The 21,275-nt window shown below is 45.3% G+C and overlaps 1 pseudogene; it reads left to right on the top strand.

The window, feature by feature from the left end:
* The first annotated feature begins 9,558 nt into the window (after positions 1 to 9,558).
* Positions 9,559 to 16,813, top strand: LOC143400295 (T-cell receptor-associated transmembrane adapter 1 pseudogene; annotated as a pseudogene).
* Positions 16,814 to 21,275: the final 4,462 nt, after the last annotated feature.

Here is a 21,275-nt window from a genome sequence, read left to right as displayed (position 1 = left end):
GATCCCACCATTCACAAGCTGCCCAACTGCTCCAGCTGCACCAGAGCTGGGCTTCAGGGTGGTCCTGGGGTCAGGGTGGACTTAACACACTCAGAGGGACTGTGTGGGCAGTGCCTTTATGCAGAGGAGACGTGAGATGGTCACTAGGGCACAGTGAGTAACAGGTGACGCCTGGGCTCGGATCCCTGCTAGAGCCACGAGGCCCTGGCAGGTCGTGTGGCTCCTCCCCTCCTCTCCCTACTGCTGTGTTCCATGTTGACTGTCGACTGCTGACACAGAGTAGGTTTGGGTCCAAAAATAACCATGTGCAGAGATGCCTGGAGAGGAGGGCAGGTCCTTCAGAGGCGCTCTGCCTGTCCACTCAGGGAGAAAGGACTGAGGGAGACCCTTGGGGGTTGGGGACCCAGAGCGAGGCGTGGGTGGCTCCAGGGCAGTGGAGAACGAGTTTGCTTTTCCAACCCACCCGAGTCTGGTCCTTCACAGCTGGTGTAGAACATGGGGCCTCATCTCCTGAGATCTGACAGCAGCCCAGTGAGGTGGCCTGGGTGCGGGCTGGGCCTCCTGTTCCTCTCCTGGGGGTGTGGATGCCCACAGATGACGGCTGACTTGCAGAATCACAGCACTGCTGAGTGAGGGACCGGGGAGGGTGGAAGTCCTTAGATCCTGAGGTCAGGGCTCCTGAGTAGCTGAGGCCTCCAGATTATCTCCTGACCCCTGGCGCTAGGACTTCCCTCAGTCCTTTTCTCAAATCCTCCTGCCCAAGCTTCGTGGCAGGATGGAGTTGATGCTGTGAGGAGTAAGGACAGGCAAGTTCCGAATCATAAATCCTTCCTTTTCCTCTGACTTCAAGCACCAAACATGACACAGTTTCCTACCAAGGGCGTGCTCAGAGGATCTTTGGAAGGGGAGCCTGTGACCTTGCATTCCCACCATCTTCACACTGCCCATCGTCACTCAGTGTGTTTGGGAGCCCAGGTGACCAATCTTACGTACGGGGTGCCCTTGTGCCCCAAGTGGCTCAGAGCCCAGGATATTGCAAACCAATTGTCACAGGAGTGTCCTACAGAGAAGGAACTCCCCTTCACTGACGCACCCTGCATGGCGTCCTTGGGAGTTGACTGGAGAGGTGGCTGTTGGGCTGGCGCTTGGTTGTCTGAGGAGCTGAGTCTGTGGCTCTGTGGTCTTGGTGTCTGCTTGGCTCAGCCTCAGGACCAGCCTGGTGAGAAGGGGCAAGGCCCCAGGAGCACTGGGCGAGCACCTGCTACCTCTTCCTTCCCCACCTCCTCTTGGATAGGCCCCTCCACGGCCATCTTGAATTTGCTGACAATGAGGAATCATGGATTCTGGTTCTGTTTGCAGCGCTGTGTGGAGTTGTCGACTGAGCAGGTTCCCTCCCTGTGTCCTGGCCAGCCATCACGGAGGGAGTGAGTCGCGAGGAGAGACACTCTTTGAACATGGAGGCTCTCTGCATCACCTTTGAGGGTGTGGGCCAGCAGGTGCAGACCCCAGCTGACAGCCCAGGGGACACTGCAGTGCTCAGTCATCTAGGGTGGTCACGTCTGTAGTGTTCAGGAACAGGGCTCACACCTAATGTGCAGAATACAGGAAGCATCTCCCCAGTTCCTGCTGGGATTTGAAGTTTGGTAGTGTGCTGGAGAGACCTAAGTATGCAGGGCCTCCAGCAGCTGGATGTTCCTCCTAGGTGATATCTCCAGCCTCAGAGTTTGTGATCTGGCCAGAAGCACATGGCCCCAAACACCTTTTCCACTTGTGCCTTGGAAATGTCTGCAGAAGCTGTGTTGGGTGCCGTGACCCCTGACTGTCAGATGATGGGTGGTGTTTGGATCATCTCTAGGCTGGACAGTCCAGGCAGAGCTGGCAGTGCTGGAGTCCTCTGCCACATTGACTTAGGCCTGACTGAGTGGCCCCTGCAGGTTGTGGTTCAGAGCTTCCATGCTGGACCTCGGGCGCTGGCACCCATCTGGCTCTTCCACTCTGCCACTTGCCTGCACCACTCATCTCTGCCATGGCCTGTCCATTTGTGGAGTGGCACAGCAGACAAAAACACCCACCGCATACTGCTGGGAGGTTGATGGCCCCCGTCGGTGCAGGAAGAGAATGTGTTCTGATTTTTATTGTGGAAGTTGCCACTGAGGATTATCCAGGGGACCCCCACACACACCCTGAGACACTCCCCCAGCAGCTGATCTGGGGCAGGGGTGCCTGGACAGGCTTGTTATTTGACAGTGTGTTTCTTTAGTAGCCCCCAACCCCTGTTCCCACAGCTGGCTGGCCCCATGCTGGTGCTCCAAACAGCAGGCAGCAGCTCCCCAGGTGCTACATGGAGTGAGTCTTCAGAGCCTTTGCTTCAGGGATACAATTTCCTGATTGTCCTGAGGGCATTGCAGTCAGGGAGAGGAATATCTCTGAGGTCCAGAGCACCCTGGGAGCTATTTGTGCAGGCCTTTGGTACTCCTAAACTCTCCAGGCAGCCATGATGGGAAAGAGCAGCGGGTTCAAGGAAGAACGGCTATAATAAAATACCAGAGTCTGGCCACTGTGTAAAGAAAAATGTTAATTTAGGTCACAGTCTTTTTTTTTTTTTTTTTGCTTTTTTTTTAACTCTCAAAGTCCAAGATCAGGTGGCCTCCTCTGTTTGCCCTGTAGCATCACCTGACAGCTTCACCACATGGCAGGGAATCAAAAAGGGAGCTGCCTCCTGCACTGGGGTGCGCGCTGTGGGGTGCCTCGCTGTATGCCAAGCCTCTCCTGTGGCAGCCCACTGGCTCTGGAAGCCCATCATCTGCCCACTTGCAGGAAGGTGCTCTGTGCCATGAGGAACTGACCCCAGTCTCACAAGGCCCTGCACCTCAGCACTGCCATGCTGGGGACCAAGCCTCCATCCCATGAACCTGTGGAGGACATGCTCAACCACCTCAGTGGAGGACACAGACATTCCCAGAGGAAATGAGTGACATGCCTGAGTTCCTTTCTTGGGATCAGGAATGTAGTTGCTCCCCTGGCACCAGATATCCCTGAAGACCTGAGCCCTGGTCGTACCTGGGGCACTGCAGCAGGAACCCCCTTACTCCCTCAAACATTCTGAGCAAAGCCGCTGCAGGGCAGAGCAGCTGCCCTGGGGCCGAGCCAAGACAGAGTTCAGGCCCATGACCAGCTGTCTGCTTCCCTGACCCCAAATGCAAAGCAGTTGGCCTCCAGCCCTTCTGAAGGACGAGGGTAGGTTCAAACTTGGGATCATCCCTCCACAGAAAGTTCACACTGTCAGGTGTCCCCTGACCAGCACCACGGTGATCACTGTCTGCCTGGCTGTCCAGCTATCAGAATGCAGGGCATCCAAAGCCGGCTGCCCCAGGACAGCTCTGCCACGAACAGCCTCGCTTCTCTGGTCCAGCCTTTGCCAGCAGTTGCTGGAGGGGACCCAGTTGCTGTTTTGGTGGCTGATGAATTCAGTCTGTCAATCCTCTGGCAGTGTCCTTGGAGCACCTGTGCCATCTGCCTGAGCACTGCTGAGACGACCCCGCTACCCAGCACTGACCACCTACCCTGCCCTCTGCTCCTCCCTCAGAGGCCCGTCTCCACACTGCCCATCTCTCCTGAGACCTGCGGTGGCAGTGTGATAGGGGTCAGATGAGGCAAGGCACAAAAGATAGCAGGAAACAGTTTTATTTGGTTATAGCCAGGTTCAGAGGGAACAGCTTTTGCTGTAATCAATCAATCCCCCTGAACTCCGAGTTCAGGGAGTTTCAGAACGTTATACCCAGCATGTAAGGGGAGGGGCTCAGAAGTTCACATAAAAGCAGCTTTTCTTTCTCTGTTCTGGGCAAGTTAACCCTTCAAGGACAACACCTGAGAAGGAGAGAGCTGCTTCTCCCCTTTCTTTCCTCCCTCTGCCAGCTGTTACCATGGAGCCCAGTTGGTAACTTCTCTTATCTTAGAAATGTAGACATCTATCTCTGTGAAGCCCCAGCTCAAGGTCAAAGGCCTTGTTAAAGGACCTGTCTTTTATTTATCACATTTTGCATTTAGTAAACATACTTCTACAAACTACTACGCTGGATAAATTTGTGTGAAAAACTAGTAAAGGGGTGGGTGTTCAGCACCTGGAGTGCTGATTTCTTCCGGGCTAATGGCCAATTAAAATAGAGCAATAGGAAAATAGAAAGTTTACCTACATTGAACTCTTTGTAGAGACTCTTTTGCTGATGGTCCTAAAATCAATTATGGTGAATATTTCTGGAGAAGCTTAGTTAAGATTTTCTGTGGAGGAGGGGGTGCAACTACTACAGGGGGTAGTATGTCCTCTCAGGGTAGTATGTCCTCTCAGGTCCCATGTCCTCTCATGGACCCTCAATAGCTGCCACCTGGGACCTACCTTGGGACCCTCCCAGATGTCACAGGCCTCCTTCCCTCTGTCACCAAATGTCTACTCCACCTACCCAATGGCACTGCTGTCCCTCCTCACCATCTAGGCAGCACCCACAGGGCAGGCCTGTAGGGGTTCTGTGTTTGGGATTGGGGTTACTGATGACTTGATTGGTGCCTGGGAAAGTCTCTGTGCAAAGGCATAGGATGCCCGGTTGCTATGGTAATGCCCTCTATGCTAGAGTCTTATCAGCTTCCATTTTAATCTTAGGCACATAACTCCCGGGAATAAAGGAACTTACTTGCTTGATAACCACAATGTTTCACCAAGGTCTGGTGCTCCTGGAGCTGCCCTCCTAACAGTGACTTCAGACAATGTTCTTTCTTGAGAACTGCACAAAGCTCCTAACGTTGCATATTGTAACTGTGAAGTATAACTGCAGAATAAGCAACCTTACTGAAACTCTAAACAGTAATGTGGTTATGGTACTAACTAACAATCTATGTAACCTCTTGATATATAAGTGTGGCCGCTTGGACAAAGGCCACTCTGCCATCTTCCTGCTTCTGCACCCTGTCCTCATCAATCCCATGGATTTTCCACCATGAGGCTCCGTCTTCTTTTTAAAAATCTCCAAGTCAAGGTGAATAATAGGTGCTCTGCATCCATCAAGGGCTTTCAGAAAAATTTGTCTTTTAAGGCCTGTTTCCTGTAGGGCTTTCTGTGAGAATCGTGATCCTCCTGGTCAAGTGAAGCAGTGGTAGTCCCTCTGGCTTATTTCTGGGAGTGTCTGCAGACCGTCTGGTAGCTTTTCCTTTCAAAATAAGTGATAGAACCCACGAGAACCCAGATGTCCACAGACACTGTGCATTATCAAGTAATGGAACATCATCTACATTGCTCTTATTTGGTGATCGCTTTACACACTGCATAGAGGATGTATTCTAAAATACACTTTGTGTCCTTATAAGTATAAAATATGTGCAGGTGTGAGTGTGTGTATGTGTGTGTGTGTGTGTGTGTACTTGGTGGTAGACCAGAGGGCTCTGCTTCAGCCGATGGTACAATAAGAGATACTTCGTTGACGTGTAACTTATTTAAAACAGTTTAATTTCTAGACTTGCTGAAAGGTGTGTTTTAAATGCATATATACATAACCATAGATCTTCATTGAGAAAGACAAAATGAAACAGAAAAATAAAGATACACTGAACTATATTTAAATCATTATTTAAAGTAAAATATTAAATTATATACATATAAATTGTTTATGCAAGGAGGTCAAAGCCATGGGATCATCATAAGATCATGACCCAGTACATCTGTTATTTCATTCGTAAAGATAAAAGCAGCAGCAAAATGTTTAAAGTGAAACATAAAATTTAATAGAAATGGAAGAAATTACTTTTCTCTCTTACTGACATTTTAGAGAAGTTTAAAGCAAAATAAAACAAAACAGTCTTAAAAAAAACACAGTTGCTCCTGAAATGTAAGTGCTGAGTGTAAATCTCTGCATCGCTCCAGGCCATTTATACTACCTGGGAATGGGTTCCTTCCCCTCTTCTCACTCTGATGTACCAGAACTGACCCTCTTGGTGAGCTGGAGGAAAACCTAGGAGCAAGAAAGCCGGCCCCTCTGCCAACTGCACCAGTGCCCCACAGACTCTGCAGCCTGTGCAGGGCGTGGAGGGCTTGGACTTGTGGGCCTGGGCCAGGCGGGCACTGGGCAGCTGGGACAAGTCTGCAGGAGGGGTGCTCTGGAGACAAGGCTCTTCCTCTGCAAACCAAGCCTGCTTGGGCTTCCCCTATGGAAAAATGTAAAAATAAATAAATAAAAGAAGCTTTTGGAAGTGTTTGAATCATAAACACAACTACAAAGAGTATTGGAGAGAAAAGTCACCATGGAGTGGAGGGAGAATACCTTGTGTACAGTTGAGAAGGGTCAGCAGTGCCTCCTGGGCTTTTGTTTCCTCTCTCCCTCCCCTCCCCGTCCCCTACTCCCCTTCCTCTTCTCTACTGATCTTCCCTCTATTTATTTGTTAATTTTGACTTGGTGCTTGATACATATGCATAAAGGTGGAATTTGCTGGGGTATATTTGTACATGCATATGGTATAATTCTGTCAATTAGCTTCTCATTTCCTCCCTTTTCCCCTCCTTCTTCCAGTCGCCTCAATTCCTATTACACTCATCTTCCCTTTATCCTCTGAGATCCTCCCCCACCTCCCTGGTTTTTTTAATAATTTTATTAGAAATTTATTTTTTATTTATTAAGTAAATTTATATGTGATACCTATATAAACACACATAGAGATCATCATTCACTTATAAATTTAAAAAATATATGCATGTAAATATACAACAGATTGCTATGTTAACTAATATGATATTTGATATTTAGATTATTCAAGTAAAATGCCAAGAGATGATGGCATTTTTAAATTGGTGCCATTCTTGTACAGCTCTAACATATTAAAAGACCTGGGATTCTGTCCTGTGTATGGGAGTATTTATGGCATATGAATTGTATCTTAACAGTACCATTCAGAATGTATGCCTTTAAGGGTTAAATAAAGTGTTGCATTCATTTAAAACATGCACTACCAATGTTCATCATACTACTTAAAAATATTATAATAGGGATTTTCAGATCTCACCCATCCTTTCTCATTAATATGTTTTCTTTGGTTTTCAAAGCATTGAAATCAGTGAGCAGAAGTGGGGAGGAAGGAAGTTCTGTTTCATGGATGAGAGGTCCCAGGTGGGTAGAGCTGAAAACGCAGTGCTTCTAGATGCAAGCTCTGCCTCTGCAGGGAGCGAGTGTCAGGGGGCTTCTTCCTGAAGAGCATCCCAGAAAGACTGTAGACCTAGCTGGGTACATGCCCATACGATATCAGGTGGCCAGTGTCTCAGGTTATCAATGAAAAAAACAAAACAAAACTTGTTTATATTTCTCTCATTGGAACATATTATCAAAAACTTTAAAAGCAAAATAGAATTTCTAATATATGTTGCTTAATAAATGCATTTGGCCACTCACATAAGAGTTCTTGCAAACAGCCTGGATGAGCACCACCTCCAGCCCTAGGGGTGCAGTGGTTCTCCCTGGGGTCCTCCAGGAGTCCGAAACCCGCAGCTTCTTGCTTAGGGCTGTGTCCTCTCCTCCCATTAGCTAGAGAGCTCAACTATGTAATGGGTAGAGTAGCCTCCCTGAGACACCCATGGGAGTCCTGGGGACTCTTTGGAACACAGCAAGGTGAGTCCCCGGGACTCTAGAGCACAGCAAGGTGAGCCAGAGGTGCCCAGCAGAGCAGACTGAACTCTGATGCCCTGAAGGGGGCGTTTCCAGTCGGTGAAGCCCAGATTCCTGCAGAGGGCGCTCACTGCTCTTGCAACAGAAGAGTCCCCGAATACAAAGAGGAACAGGAGCCTATGAAGACAGAACTTCTGTGACATGTTCAGAAAACCAAGTAAGAGGAGGACAAACTGGAAATCGTGTGGGTGTCGTATCATACAGGTCTTAACCCACGCAGCTCTCCACAAGTCCATGAAAACAGGACGGTGACAACCCACCACTGTATGAGCCGCAGTCCTGGGCAAACAGGCCCCCAGAAGGACTGGAAGGACCAGGGCTCTTAACCTCACCCAGCAGGGAAATTTAAAATCACCAGTGGGGACATTCACAGCTGTGTAGCAGGGTACTTACTGCACCCTGCCAGCAATTCAGGAGCACAGTGTGCTGACAGCTAAGCCCGCTCCTCCCATGCCCACTCTGGGAATGCACTAGGAGACTTGATTCTTTTATGTATCAACATCTCGACACTTAGTCACATTTCTCATGTGGTCTATTGAGTGTGAGTTGTAAGGTGAACCAGGCACTGACTGCAGGTCTGTCAGAACCTTCTGCCTGCCGAGGTTTTTCTTTGCTGTGTGCAGTAAGCAGTTAGGGCAGAAGCTCTCTTTGTGACCTGCTCTGATATTACTGCTATTTTCACTAGTGGCTGCCAGGAAGCAGAGAGGTACAAAAAGTACAGGGAAATGAACCCTATCAGGCATGACCCAGTGCCCTTCCTCCTCTCATCATGCAAAGTCTACAATGACCACCCAGTGAGTTTATTCCAACCAACATGAAATGATTAGGTTACACTCTCAATCTAATCACTCCATTTGTGAAATATTCCTGCATTCACAAAGAAGCTCTTGGAGGACACTTCATATTTAAACTAGAACATTCTGCCTTGGCCCCCAAAAGCTCATTTTTTAAAATTTTTTGAGGAGGGGAGTACCAGAAATTGAACTCAGGGGCACTGGACCACTGATTAACATCCTTAGCCCTATTTTGTATTTTATTATAGACAGGGTCTCACTGCATTGCTTAGCACTGAATTGCTGAACTCATAATCTTCCTGCCTCCGCCTCCTGAACTGCTGTGATTATAGGCATGCACCACTGCACCTGGCTCCAAAAACTCATTTTCATCTCACAATGCAAAATGCATTTAGTCCATATCCATGAGTCCCACAGTTTTAACAGCTCCAGTGTTGCACAAAGACCTAATCCAAGATCTCCTCTGAGACTCCAGGCACACCCATACCTGAAAGCCTCTGTTAAAGTCAAAAGCAAGTTACATGTATGCAGTATACAATGGCACAGAGCACATATTGTGATGGTGGCAGAAGATGGTATCACTGCCTATGTTCAGAGTTTTGATCAATCCATCAAGATTGGAGGGTTTGACCAAAAGCAGGGACATGTTGAATTGGAGTGAATGGACCTGTGATAGCCCCTGTATGTGAATGATGAGATGGTCCAAAGGACCTTCTATGTGGAGAACTAAACCAGGCTTCAGGTGCTAGCCAAGTGTACCCTACTAATGAGAGTCTACCCTTATAGCTAAGCAACTGAGCCTCAGCCAATCCCAGGCAGAAGGCTGCTAAATATTGCCCAGACAGACAGACTCCAGGCTGCACCAGTCAGGTCACTTCTACTTGTGATTTCCTGTCCTGGTGTTTGTAAACGTGGCTTACCACATTGCTGAGTGCTGTAAACATTGCTTACCATGTTTGAGACTGTTTGGTGTGTGAAGCTCCTGGGTCTAGTGCTTTCCTCTTGCTGCAGGAGGCTGTGCCCAGGTGAGGTGCTCTGTCTCTTTAGCTTCTCCTGTCACATTCACCATGGCAGCCAGCATCAACACGGGGCAGCAAGCACGGGAGCAAAGCTGGCTCCGTCAAGGTGGGAGCTCTTATTTCTCTTTAATTTTGTTTGAATTCAGCTGTGAATGTCCAGTGTGGCCACTAGCCACAGAGTCTGCACTGCATCCTTATTGCTTTCCCCTACCGTTGCAAAGAGGCACTGTAATGGCTGGCTTCTGACCTCCAGGGTGTTACCTGGATTCCCAGTACCTTGATTACCATATTTTTAAGATGTATGCTAAAACACAAGATTCTGGACTGATAATACAAGTTAATATAGCATGTATAAAAGGTGACCCTGAAGCATAGAAAGAGGCTTCTGGGCTCTCATTTCCTTGGATGGACACCATTCGTGTGAAGCCATCAGTCTGTGAAGATGCAGGGACACTAGTCCACATGGAAATCCTACAGATTTTAATTATTACAGAATGGCTTCAAAATGTTCTTATGTATTTGCTCTTAGTGAAGAAAAGATTGTGTTTATTAATGTAAGAAATGTGTAACAACTAGGACTCATGATGTGTAAGTCCTCATTATTATCATCACTTCTGTATAAATTTTAACTTCTTACTACACAATATCAGATCCTTTTTAGTTGAACAAATATCAAGACTGTTGAGGGTTGATGATTATATCACAATACAAAACTCATGTCATATTGGCTACAAATTTTAGAGGCTGATTAAACCTCTAATATATAGGCATAAAAAGAATAAATGCACAATACTGGTATAAAAATTTTCACATGAATACCAACAGGTGCACATGGTGAACTTAAGGCAAATTAGTCTACAATAAGGAACAGCTGAAAGTAACTCTTGTGACTATCAGTGGTGGAAGAGTTCAATAACTTAGGATCCAATAAAATATCTCACACTTGTTTAAAAAATTCATGCTTGCTTAAGAGACTAAATTCTAGCATCTATTTTTAGAAAATACATGTTCAAATGAAGTTTTTGCTTACTTGTTATGTGTTATAAAAATTAAGAGTCAATACCTTTATATATATACTATCTGCATGTGAGTGTTTGCACATATGTATAACATAGGTATGTCCACACATACCTCTATGTGCTAGTTCTGCACAGAGGGAGGTGTATTGTTCCATGCTGACCCCTCACACACACCTGTTCATACTCTCACCCACCTATTTAATATTTAGGTTCATCTGAAATAGATCTTGTGATAAATACTAATTGAATTAATTGTGACTAAGTTCAAAGTAAAATATGATCTGATTGCATGGCTTGATAATGTAGACCTCTGATAATTATACTTAAACACTTGTACATGGTGGTTTGCTCCTGAGTTAGCCTATTTTATGAAAGCACAACAATCAGTCAGGCAGCTAAGTGAATACAGCCTACTTCCTCTTGCAGAAGCATGGTTGAATTATGAAGGATTAGTGAAATGTTGACTTTTCTCACTTACTCTAGCCATTCACACCAAAGGGTCCTGCCTCTTCTTCCTGGTTAGGAAATAAAGCCAGTTAAGCCCAGTGCAATCCAGTTGGATTACCTGATAATTGCATAAACAAACTTTTCTTCCAAGCACAAGTGTCCTGTCTCCCCAAGAACTCCACAGGCCCTGGGCACTCTTAAAACCAACCACCCGAAGAGAGTATCTTCAGGACTTACCAGAGGGTGAAGAGATGTATTTCTCATTTTATAAAGTGATGTATTTCTCATTTTATAATTGTTTCTGCTCTCAATATTAAGAATGTCAAAAACATTTTTCTAAGGTACCCAAAATGCATATATATGTGTGTGTGTGTGTGTGTGTAATTATAAGCTCATAGTCATAGACTCAACTCTAATTTGTATTGATCAATGATACTATAGCTCATAATCTCCATATTAAATATTACAATGAAGTGGTAAATTAGAAATATCTTATTTATCTCTCTGTTATTTTTCTTCCTTTCTTTTAAACTTCTGGCTCATAAAAAAACTGAAAAAAAAAACTTTAATATTTTCAAGTAGTTGTTCCTTGATTTCAGTGTAGTTGACCCCATTTTATCCATTACATTGAAGTTGTATAATTAATTGTTTCAAAATATGGTATATCCTTGAGCCCAAATTCTGAAATAAAAATCAAGCCTTTGATATAAATCCTCTCTGTGCCTATGTTCCAGAAAATGTGCTCAAAATGACCATTTTATTTCCCTGTAGCCGGCACTGAGGAGAAACATTGCCGAGCTGTTTAGATTAACATTAACCACCTTTTCTAATTAGGTCAATTCAATCAGAATATTCTCTCAGGCCAACTCTTTCTGGTCAACAGCCAGAATAAAAGAAAATTGAATCGTACTAAACCATCTTCTATGCGGAGACCGGAAGGCTTCTGATGTGCTGGCTGGGGAAGCTGTCTGGTCCCCTGTGCAGACTGGCTGCTCCCTGGCCGACCTGCTGCCTGCTGTCCACCCTGCAAGCAGGCATGCTGCTAAGAGCAGAGGGAGCCAGCGTGGCCCTGAGATGATCTCTGCAGCTGCCCTGTCTTGAAGGCTTGAGTTCTGGAATAGGCCACAGGGAAATGTGTGGGAAACTGGTGTGGGAATTGGCTTATTGCTCTGCTCCTCACGATTATGGGGAGAGAGACCTCTGCCTGCATCGACCTGGTAATATGGAATCGCAGCCGACATTCCCTGCAATGAGCAGTTTCCCATCCCAGAATGTGATACAATCTGCAGAGTGAGCTCAGCAATTGTGGTGTCCAGAATAATCCCAGATCCAGATGGCAGAAAATGTAGTGGTCTAAAATGAGAGATGTTTAAGGCAGTCAGTGACTAAACACACACATAGGTAGATATTTCTGAAGTTAACCAATCAACACAAACACATTTATTTTATATACTCATTACATTTTGAGTATAAAAAATGCAAAAAAATTATAGAAAAAATAAATGTTCTCAGGATATTCACATGAATGTCCTGTTTCAAAGGTCTCAAAATGATATCATGAATTAGAATTTAAAATGAAAAACCTGAAAAGCATAAAGGAATTTTTCCATTCCAGGGTGCTTTATTCATTAAAACAAAATTTTCACGATAAGTTTTTAAAGAATACGATTAATATGTTTTTACAATTAATTCAATTAATGTGTTTTAATTAAAACTCTAAGGATTATAAACAAAATGAAGAAAAGACAGTTTGGATAGGATCACCTTTTCCAAGACAGACTCCTGGCCACTGTATGAGCCCTGGTTGTCCCAGGGCCAGGCAGCAGACAACCAGCGATAGCCCTCTGCCTGGGAGCCCAGGAAATCCAACTAAGCTCATCTGCAGTAAGTAGCCCTTTCCTCCTGTCCCTGCTCCCTTCCTGGCAGCGACCCGCTTCCCAGCAGACCTTGCCGGCAGCCTTCTCTGCTTTGCAGCTGTAACTGACAATAGTTTCCCTTTTGTCCATCTGTCACTAGTTCTGAGCCACCATTAAACTGTATTGAATCCAATGAAGGAAAGGCCACCCTTCTTACAATGCTCTCCTTCCTGTAGTCACCCAGAGGGCACACAGAGCCATCATGTGCACACTGAACCCCAAAGACAGAGATGTGGCAGCTAGATCATAACAACAAAGGAGCCCAAAATACAGGGGAGTAAACACATACCTACAGAAATTAGCAATTCCTAGCTTGACCCAGCAGAATATTCAAAAGTTGTTAAAAGAATTTGTAAAGAAATAAAAGGACCCTGGTAGCCTTTGTGCTCTGTAACGTAGGTTCAGAACTGAGATCAGCATTTGTTAAAATGAGTAGTTCATGGAGTTTCATGGTCAGAATTAGTACTGGGGTTGAACTGGTGGTTGTACTTGCAGACCCTGCTGAACTGAACACAGAGCTCTAATAATCCTAGAGAAACAGCCGAGAGAGGCGTGAAGGGAAATGGGTTCGTCTTACTGTACCTGCAGCCCTGCAGCTTCCCACAGTTAGGACACCCTGGCCCTACAATAGCCTACTGTGGGCTCAGCTGCTCCAATGCAGTAATAATACATGAAAACTAAACCAGGTCCTGGGTACTCGCAACCTTGCTTGACCTTGAGATCTAGCAGACCCCAGTTAAAGTAGCTGATCCGTCCATGTAAGTTAGAACTGGGACTTTAAGAACTAAAATTCATTGTACATAATACCTGATTAATGAGCAGGGGACTATTCTTACTGCACCTTGGTAAGAGCCAACAATTGCCTGAAATCTGCAAAAGGTCAGTGATTAATTATATTACATTATGAAGTCCAGCGGCAACCAGCAAATACTTTGCTATCATGGATCTCACTAATGTATCCTAGTCAGTGCTGTCTCCACAGCAGGCATCTCCAGATAGTCCACCTCCTCGGCCGCCACACACACTTACTTGAGGCCCCTCAGTACTCAGCCACCCATCATGCTTTGGTTCATAGAAACATAGGCTCAGAGTCTCAGCCCACCTGAGACACCTGATTACAAAGTGGGTCAACCACGGGCCTCCTGTCCTGCGGAATGAGTGATCCTCCCTGTTTTATGTCGAGAAGGATACCATGATGCTGGCTCAGGTCACCTTTCCTAACCCCTCGCCCCACCCAGGGAGCCCCTCTGTAGGAAAGGAATGACTGTCAAAGAGAAAGCGCAGGCTGTGTGTGTGACACTGCCACACATCTGAAGTAGCGAAGGTCGGGAATCTGCTCCCTTTCACCCTGTACCCAGGATGCCCTTGATGAAGGATGAGTTGCTAAGGCCACCACGTTTATCCATGCTTTTACAGATATATGAGCACTGGATCTCCTGGTCAACAACTGTCCCTGTAATCACATTCATGTTGAGCTGTTTCTTAAGGGCCTTCTGCTTTAGGACAGTGTGCTCTGGGAATCTCTTTCCTCTCAGAGTGTCAAAGTATAACCCAAGGTCTTCCATGTTTCTGCAGATACCAAGAACACAAGGTCAAGCTTTGCAGGACACTCCCTGCCCTTCAGATTTGTGGACATTACTGACAATTCCTAAGACACATATCTTGTTTCTCCAATCACACAGTCCTGAGCCCTTACAAACACCACTCAGCAGTACCTCCATTCCCCTGCTGGGTCTCAAACAGCTGGAAGAATGTGTGGGCTATATAAGGACAAGTGCAGCCCTAAATGGGTGTCTGTCTCACCCCTGGTCAGCACCTCCCTTATAACAAGCTCCTGGCTGACTCTCACCTCAACTAGGCTTTCAAATTCCTTCCCATCTCCCTTTCCTAGGCTTTCCTGTGAGGCCTTGGTGTGTACATGAACTCTCTCCCTGTGGACCTGAAATGTACCCCCTGTCCCTTCTATATTCCTTCCTGTCTGCCTCTCCTGAGGAGGCCAGTCCACAGGCTCACACTCTTCTGGTCCATATTCCTCACAGCCTTACCCATAAGCCAGGTCCCCACCCTCCTAGTGGGGTCCATTTGAGCCTACGGTGTCACCACTTAACAACCTTTCTCGGTATTTAGTTATAAGTGGTGGGTATCTTATCTGGCCCTTTCTCTGATCTCTCCATGGAATTGAAATTAGTTTTCCTGGGGCATTTCCACAGACAATGTGGGTCACCAAGTCAGGAGACAGAAAATCCACTGAGAAAATACCAATTTACATTGCAGACAACAAGGAGTTCAATTCCATATCCCAGAATCCAACCCTAACCTCCCACAAATGGTGATTCTGGTGGAAGTCAGGCAGCAATGCATGGCAAGGGCAGCTGCACACCCCTCTGCTCACATTCCACCTTATTAATCCTCGTCTGGGTGCTTTGATTGACAGCCAGGAGGCCCGAACCCTCCAAGTAGCCATCATTTCCCAAAATCCACATGAGTGCTGAGAGCCACATGCCACCAACCTTCACCAGAGTTATCCCTTCAGTCTGAACACTCATTGGTGGACCTTCCCAGTTCAACCATTAGGCAGGTGAAAAGCCAAGGACTAATTGGCCAGTGAGCGGGTGACCCCAGGTTGGTGCAGAAGCCCCACCCTCAGCCCAGATGCTGCACTTCATGAAACAGAGAGTGACAGCATCCAAGAACACCAGAGGGCAGGGAAGGTCCTATGAATTAAAATCTGTCTGCAGCATGCTCCCTCTCTTCACCCTGGGCAGGCCCTCCACTACCCAGCCCTCTAAGATTGGGTCCTTTGGTTCCATCATGTGGTCTTTTCCCTGCATCCCTCCAGATCTCCCCCTTGATCTCTTCTCCTGTTCCTCCAACCATGAACACAGTCACCTTCTCCTTAATGACATAAATACCACTGCACTTCATATGTGTGTGACAAAACAACTAAGTTACCACATCTACCATATTGACCAAAAGAATACACCATGATATCACTGTTATTGAAAAAAAAAAAAAAACAGTTTAAGCAAAGTTTCTAAGTCTACCAAGATATCATTGGAGACCCCAGAGCTTCAGGTGTGTTTTCTTGCACATTACTATGGAAGTGAGGGCACTGGGCTGCAGCTGGCCCACAGAGACCCTTTCCTCCAGCCCCTTCCTCTTATTCTCACTTTCACATTTCTCATGACCAACGTTTCCTTTGCTACTTGGGGCACCTTGTAGCCGACTCTCTAAAAGGCTCCTCTGCTATGAATACCACTCTCTAAAAGGCTCCTCTGCTATGAATACCACTCAAATGCCTCAAGTAACCACATTCAGAACCAGTGTCTAGACACGAAGAAGCAACACTAACATGGCTTCTGCCTGAAGAATCCACTCTTTCCTGCTCAGGGATATTGTACAGCATGCCTTTCAAGAAACTCTGGATGCACTTTTTTTTTTTATCTCTGGGGATTCCTTTCTTCCTTGGATTGGCCCTGGTTACTTTATTAAACTTCAATATCTTCCACTATGTAAAAAAGCGACAACAAGATAAAATGCACAGATACTCCAAGGACTACATTCCCAGGGTTGAGGAAAATTATACTGAAGGCACACCAATTTATGTCTTCAGTATAATATAATCCAGGACCAATACATGAAAATTTCTATGAACAAATGAAAGCCCAAAGGAGAGGTCTATAAATGGCATGCAGGAAGCTGCTCCATCTGCATGTGTGCCTGCTGCACCTCCCTTAGTCACAGCCTAAAGGGGAAGCCAGGAAGCCCAGGAAACAGAATGCCCACTTGTTGGAGGCAGAGAAAGACAAATTACATGCAGGGGATGCCAGCATTTCTAAGACCAACTTGGTGGAGAGTTTCTCACCAGAAAGCCAGGCATTTGAGGGAAACATTCACGATGATCCCATCAGACTGGACTGATGTGCCAAGACAGAACCCATAAACCAGCCAGACGATGACCTAAGTCAATGATGATGCTCCTACTGGAAATGTTTTTAAGAAATCAAGATCCCACTTAGCACAGATGACCTGTCAGAGTGCCAGTCTGGTCATCTGTGGTTGAGTTGGTGGCTTACCTCTTACTCAGAGATGATATCCATGGTATGAAATGAAGGGCCATTAAAATTAGTGATATGAATCCACCTATAAATTGCCAAAGTAGTAAATTTAAACAAAATCTAGCTTGCAGATTAAGCCTGATAAGTCAAAACTTCACAAAAATTCTGAGTAGAGAAATAAATAAAAATGTTTAAAAGTATAAATGAGTTCAAGAACATGTTAAAAGAATGATAAAAATCAAGTAAAACAACAACAATAACACTTTTTTCCTCTTTCACCAAAGTGAAACACCCTGTAATTAGCAGAAAGTTCTCATTGAAAGGTGTAGTTGAAGTTAAAATATATATGTAAGAGAATTGGGATAATCTACTTAAGAAGCATTTTTACCAAAAGTAAATTATTCATTAGTTTAATTGTGATTGTAAAATGAATGTATCTTCCATGCAGCAATAAATTAATACCAAAAATAATTTAGAAATTCCACTAGCCTGAGAAAATTACTATGAACAGTTGTCTTTTACATTTATAGTTATTTTTCTATTGTGCATACCCATGAAATCATACCATATCACTTGCTTCTTATTTACTTAAAAAAAGGAAAGAGTATTATATATATATATATATATATATATATATATATATATATATATAACTTTCTTTAATGACATATTATGGATTTGTTTACACTGTTATACTTAACTATTTCAAAATACAGTTATATAACATAATTTTAATGTCTAAAAGTGTCCCATTGATGACTAAATAAGAATTTATTAAAATAAATATTTAAAGGATATTTGACATACCCAATTTCCAGTTATTTTCATTGACAAATAATATTATAATGGGAATCTTCTGTACATGTCTGGGTACTTGTCTAATTTCTTCTTTAGGCTAAAAGCCTAGAGAGAAATTGCTTTAGTAAAAAAGTGTTCATATTGTGGATCATCACAAGATAGATTTCTGAAGGGTCAAGATTTGGGTCAAAATGTGCATGCTACTTGAATTCTACGACAAACTAAATTGTTCTCTATAAAATTATTTTAAAAACTAAAACTGATGAACTTGGTGATGCACACCTTGAAATCCCAGTGCTCAGTAGGCGGAGGAAGAGGATTGTGAATTGCCAGAAGCAACTCATAGAGACCTTGTCTCTACATAAAATTTAAAATGTGGTTGGGGATGTGGATCAGTGGTAAAGTGCCCTGGGTTTAACCCCTGGTACAAATGAAAAACCCTCCTATTATCTTACCCTGCTGAAAAAGGGGCTTTCACCTGCTTTATAATAAACATATTCAACTAAAAAAACAAAATAAAAATAAAAACATCTGCTGTCTGTACCAGTTGGAGGCTCTGGCTAGAGGCCCATGGCTTCCTCTCCTTGAGCAGCCGATTAAGTCCACACCCCAACTCCTTTCCTTATCAAACTCTCACTCAGGGCCTCCATGTACCTGCCTATCACCCTGAGACAAAACCACAAGGAGGGGCAGCCCTGTGGCCAGGGCCTGGAGAATTATTTAAATCAGCCAATCCATAGGGTGCAGAGAACCCTGGCCAGTACCAGCCCAGCAGCCCTGCTTCAGATGCTTCCCAGAGCCTAGCCTGTTTCCCTTAGTGGCCCTGCCTGGCAGCTTGCTCTTCTTCAAACTGTAAGTAAGACTTCTGCTTTTCATCTACCCAGGTTCAATGTTGTATCTCATCATAAAGAATCTTGTTCTTGCAAGAACCCTAAATATGCTGGGGCCAGAACCTTCATGGGAACTGAAGTGATCAGAGAAGAAAGGCAGATTCTCCTAATTCTTAGTGTCCTTTTGTTGTTGTTGTTTGCTTGTTTTGCTTCAAGCTTTTTATTCTGTCCTTTGTATTAACAATCTTTTTATAAATATAGAGGCATCAGCAAGGCCCAAGTCTGAACTTTGACATGCACATGGATTTGTAGACCCACCCCCATCAGGATGTAAAACTGCTCCTCTCCCCCAGGGAGCTCCAGTGCTGTCCCTGGTGACTCAGCCCTTCCTCTGCCCCCTCCTCCAGGAACTGAACTCTGGGAACCAGAACCCCAGAGCTGGCTCTGCTGTTGCCTTCTTAGAGCGCCATGGGAGTGCCTCCAGCATGCAGCCTCTGCAGCCTGGCTCCTCCCAGCACAGACCCTGCTGATGTACCTTCCTCTGTGAATGAATATTCCCTTCTGTTTGCCCCAGAGTGATACCTCATGCCCTTTCCCCACTACTTGGAGAATGTTGGACTTGCTTCTAAATTTTGTCTCCTATGACTAAAATTGGATTGTGTGCACACACATTTTCATGTGGACAGGAGTCATTTCTCTGCCTGGGTCACACAGCAGGTGACTGATGACAGGAAGCCACCATTTTCTCCAGTAGGGCTAGATTTCTGTGTCCCCCCACCTCCCACAATGCACAGGAAGGCCATCTTCTCAGATCACTCATGGAACCTGTTGGTTTTCCTTTTTCCACTCTAATAAGCCTGGTGTGGTTTTATGTTGTCTTTTTCTAGTGACAACTAGTGTGATTATGTGACCATCACTTAAGAGTGAATGAACAGGGTTGACTCTACTCAGAAAACCAAGTCTGGAATCTAAAATAAGGAGAGTGTGGGTTGGAGCTCTCCTTGTGTCCTAGAGGCTGGTGTCACCCTGTGGTGGCTGACCCTGCATTGAACTCCTTCTTTAGCTATTGGACTTTGAGGCTGTAAAGGTGCAGCAAGTGGCCCCTCCCCTGCTTCCACATGCCCTGCTGTGGGTTTCTCACAACCAGTTTTCTGTCCAGGGATCCTGTTCAAAGTGTTTCAGGAAGAGCGTGAATTGCAGTGAACCAGAGGAAGGACTTGACCCAGGACAACTCCTGGGAGGACAGAGGACTGAGATCCCCCAGGATGCAGCCCTGGAGCAAGAGCCTCAGGTCCCTCCTGCTCTGCCTCCTGCTTCCCTGGCCAGGCGCAGGTGAGTGACAAAGGGCACAGCTGCCCTTTCCTTTCCCTGGTGCCTGGGTCAGGGCCCCTCCTCCTCAGGTGCCCCTGAGCCCAGCTCATGCCCCTTTGCTGGAGCTGAAGCCCAGGTGCTTCTGAATTCAGTCTGTTGACAACTGTGCTTTTCTCTTTCCTTTGTGAGGATCAAATGATCCAGTCACCTAAAGCTGGTTTTTAATGGAGGTACTGTAGAAGCTGTGTCTTAGGTGGTTTCTGTGATGTGCTCAAGTTTGTTTGCACCTTCTCTAAAGCTGAGCCCTGAGTGCAGGTGCTCCTGGGGACAGTGGCCGCCTGCTGACAAACCTGGGTTGAGAGCTCAGTTCCCATAGTGCAGGCCATTGTCAGAGTCTCTGTGTTCACCCTTTGTTATGCTTTGACCTCTCCTGTTATTCCCTGTTGTGTTTGGCCCTGTGTGTTTGGGAAGGAGGGAGCCCCAGTGTGTGCAACACATAGTGCATCCTCTAACACACTGAGCTGGCGTCTGTCTTGAAGTTCTAGTGTTTTACAAGTGTTGTGGGGAAAGGTGATGAGAATCAAGGTATATGCAAAGGCACGAGGCCAACAAACCTGAGGACAAGCTCTAAGACCCAAGGGCCCCACTGCCCCCACCTAAGGCAGGTCCTTGTTAGTCTTTAGTTTCCTCCTTTCTTAGGAATTCATTTCTCATATTATCCCTGTTGTGTTTGGTCCTGGCTGGAAAGGAGGGAGCACAGCAGGGGCCCTGCATTGTTCCCCTGTTGCCCACAGAGCTGGTCTCCTGTTTGATAAGTGCTTGGGTTTGAGCTGTTATGATTAAAAATGTTTCCAATATGGAAACTGATCCAAGAGAAGACACACACACCGGCCAAACAACATATTGCTTGACACCAGCATGCGTTCCCATAAATGAAAGATATCAGTGTGGGTGTGAAATGTCTGTACATCTCAATGATTTTATTGAGAACCATCTTGTTGAACAATACACAGACATAACTTCTCAAAAACTAAAACAGATAATTTTAGACTCTAAAATAGTAGCTTAGCCCTCTACCTCAGAAAATATTTTCTACTAAAACACTAGAAAGCAAATGGGACATTGCAATAAGAATATGTTTATTATTCTTTAAAAAAACTACTAAATGTATGAATTTCTCTTTCATCTTAAAACTGCTCAGTTTAAGTATTATCACATGACAGTATTTCCAACATTAGTAGAATTTCACTAAGTAAAAGAAAATATTCCAGTCTTGGCTGGAGATCATTTTTTTTTCAATTAGTTCAAATTATGAAACATTCTAGCATTAAGGAGAAAGATGCATGCCATGCCTGCAATCCCAGGGACTGGGAGACCAAGGCAGGA

Source organism: Callospermophilus lateralis (assembly GCF_048772815.1).
Source record: "Callospermophilus lateralis isolate mCalLat2 chromosome 5 unlocalized genomic scaffold, mCalLat2.hap1 SUPER_5_unloc_1, whole genome shotgun sequence".
In the NCBI taxonomy this organism is placed as follows: domain Eukaryota; kingdom Metazoa; phylum Chordata; class Mammalia; order Rodentia; family Sciuridae; genus Callospermophilus; species Callospermophilus lateralis.
The sequence above is the reverse complement of the archived record's forward strand: the minus strand, read 5'-3'. Positions and strand labels throughout refer to the sequence as shown.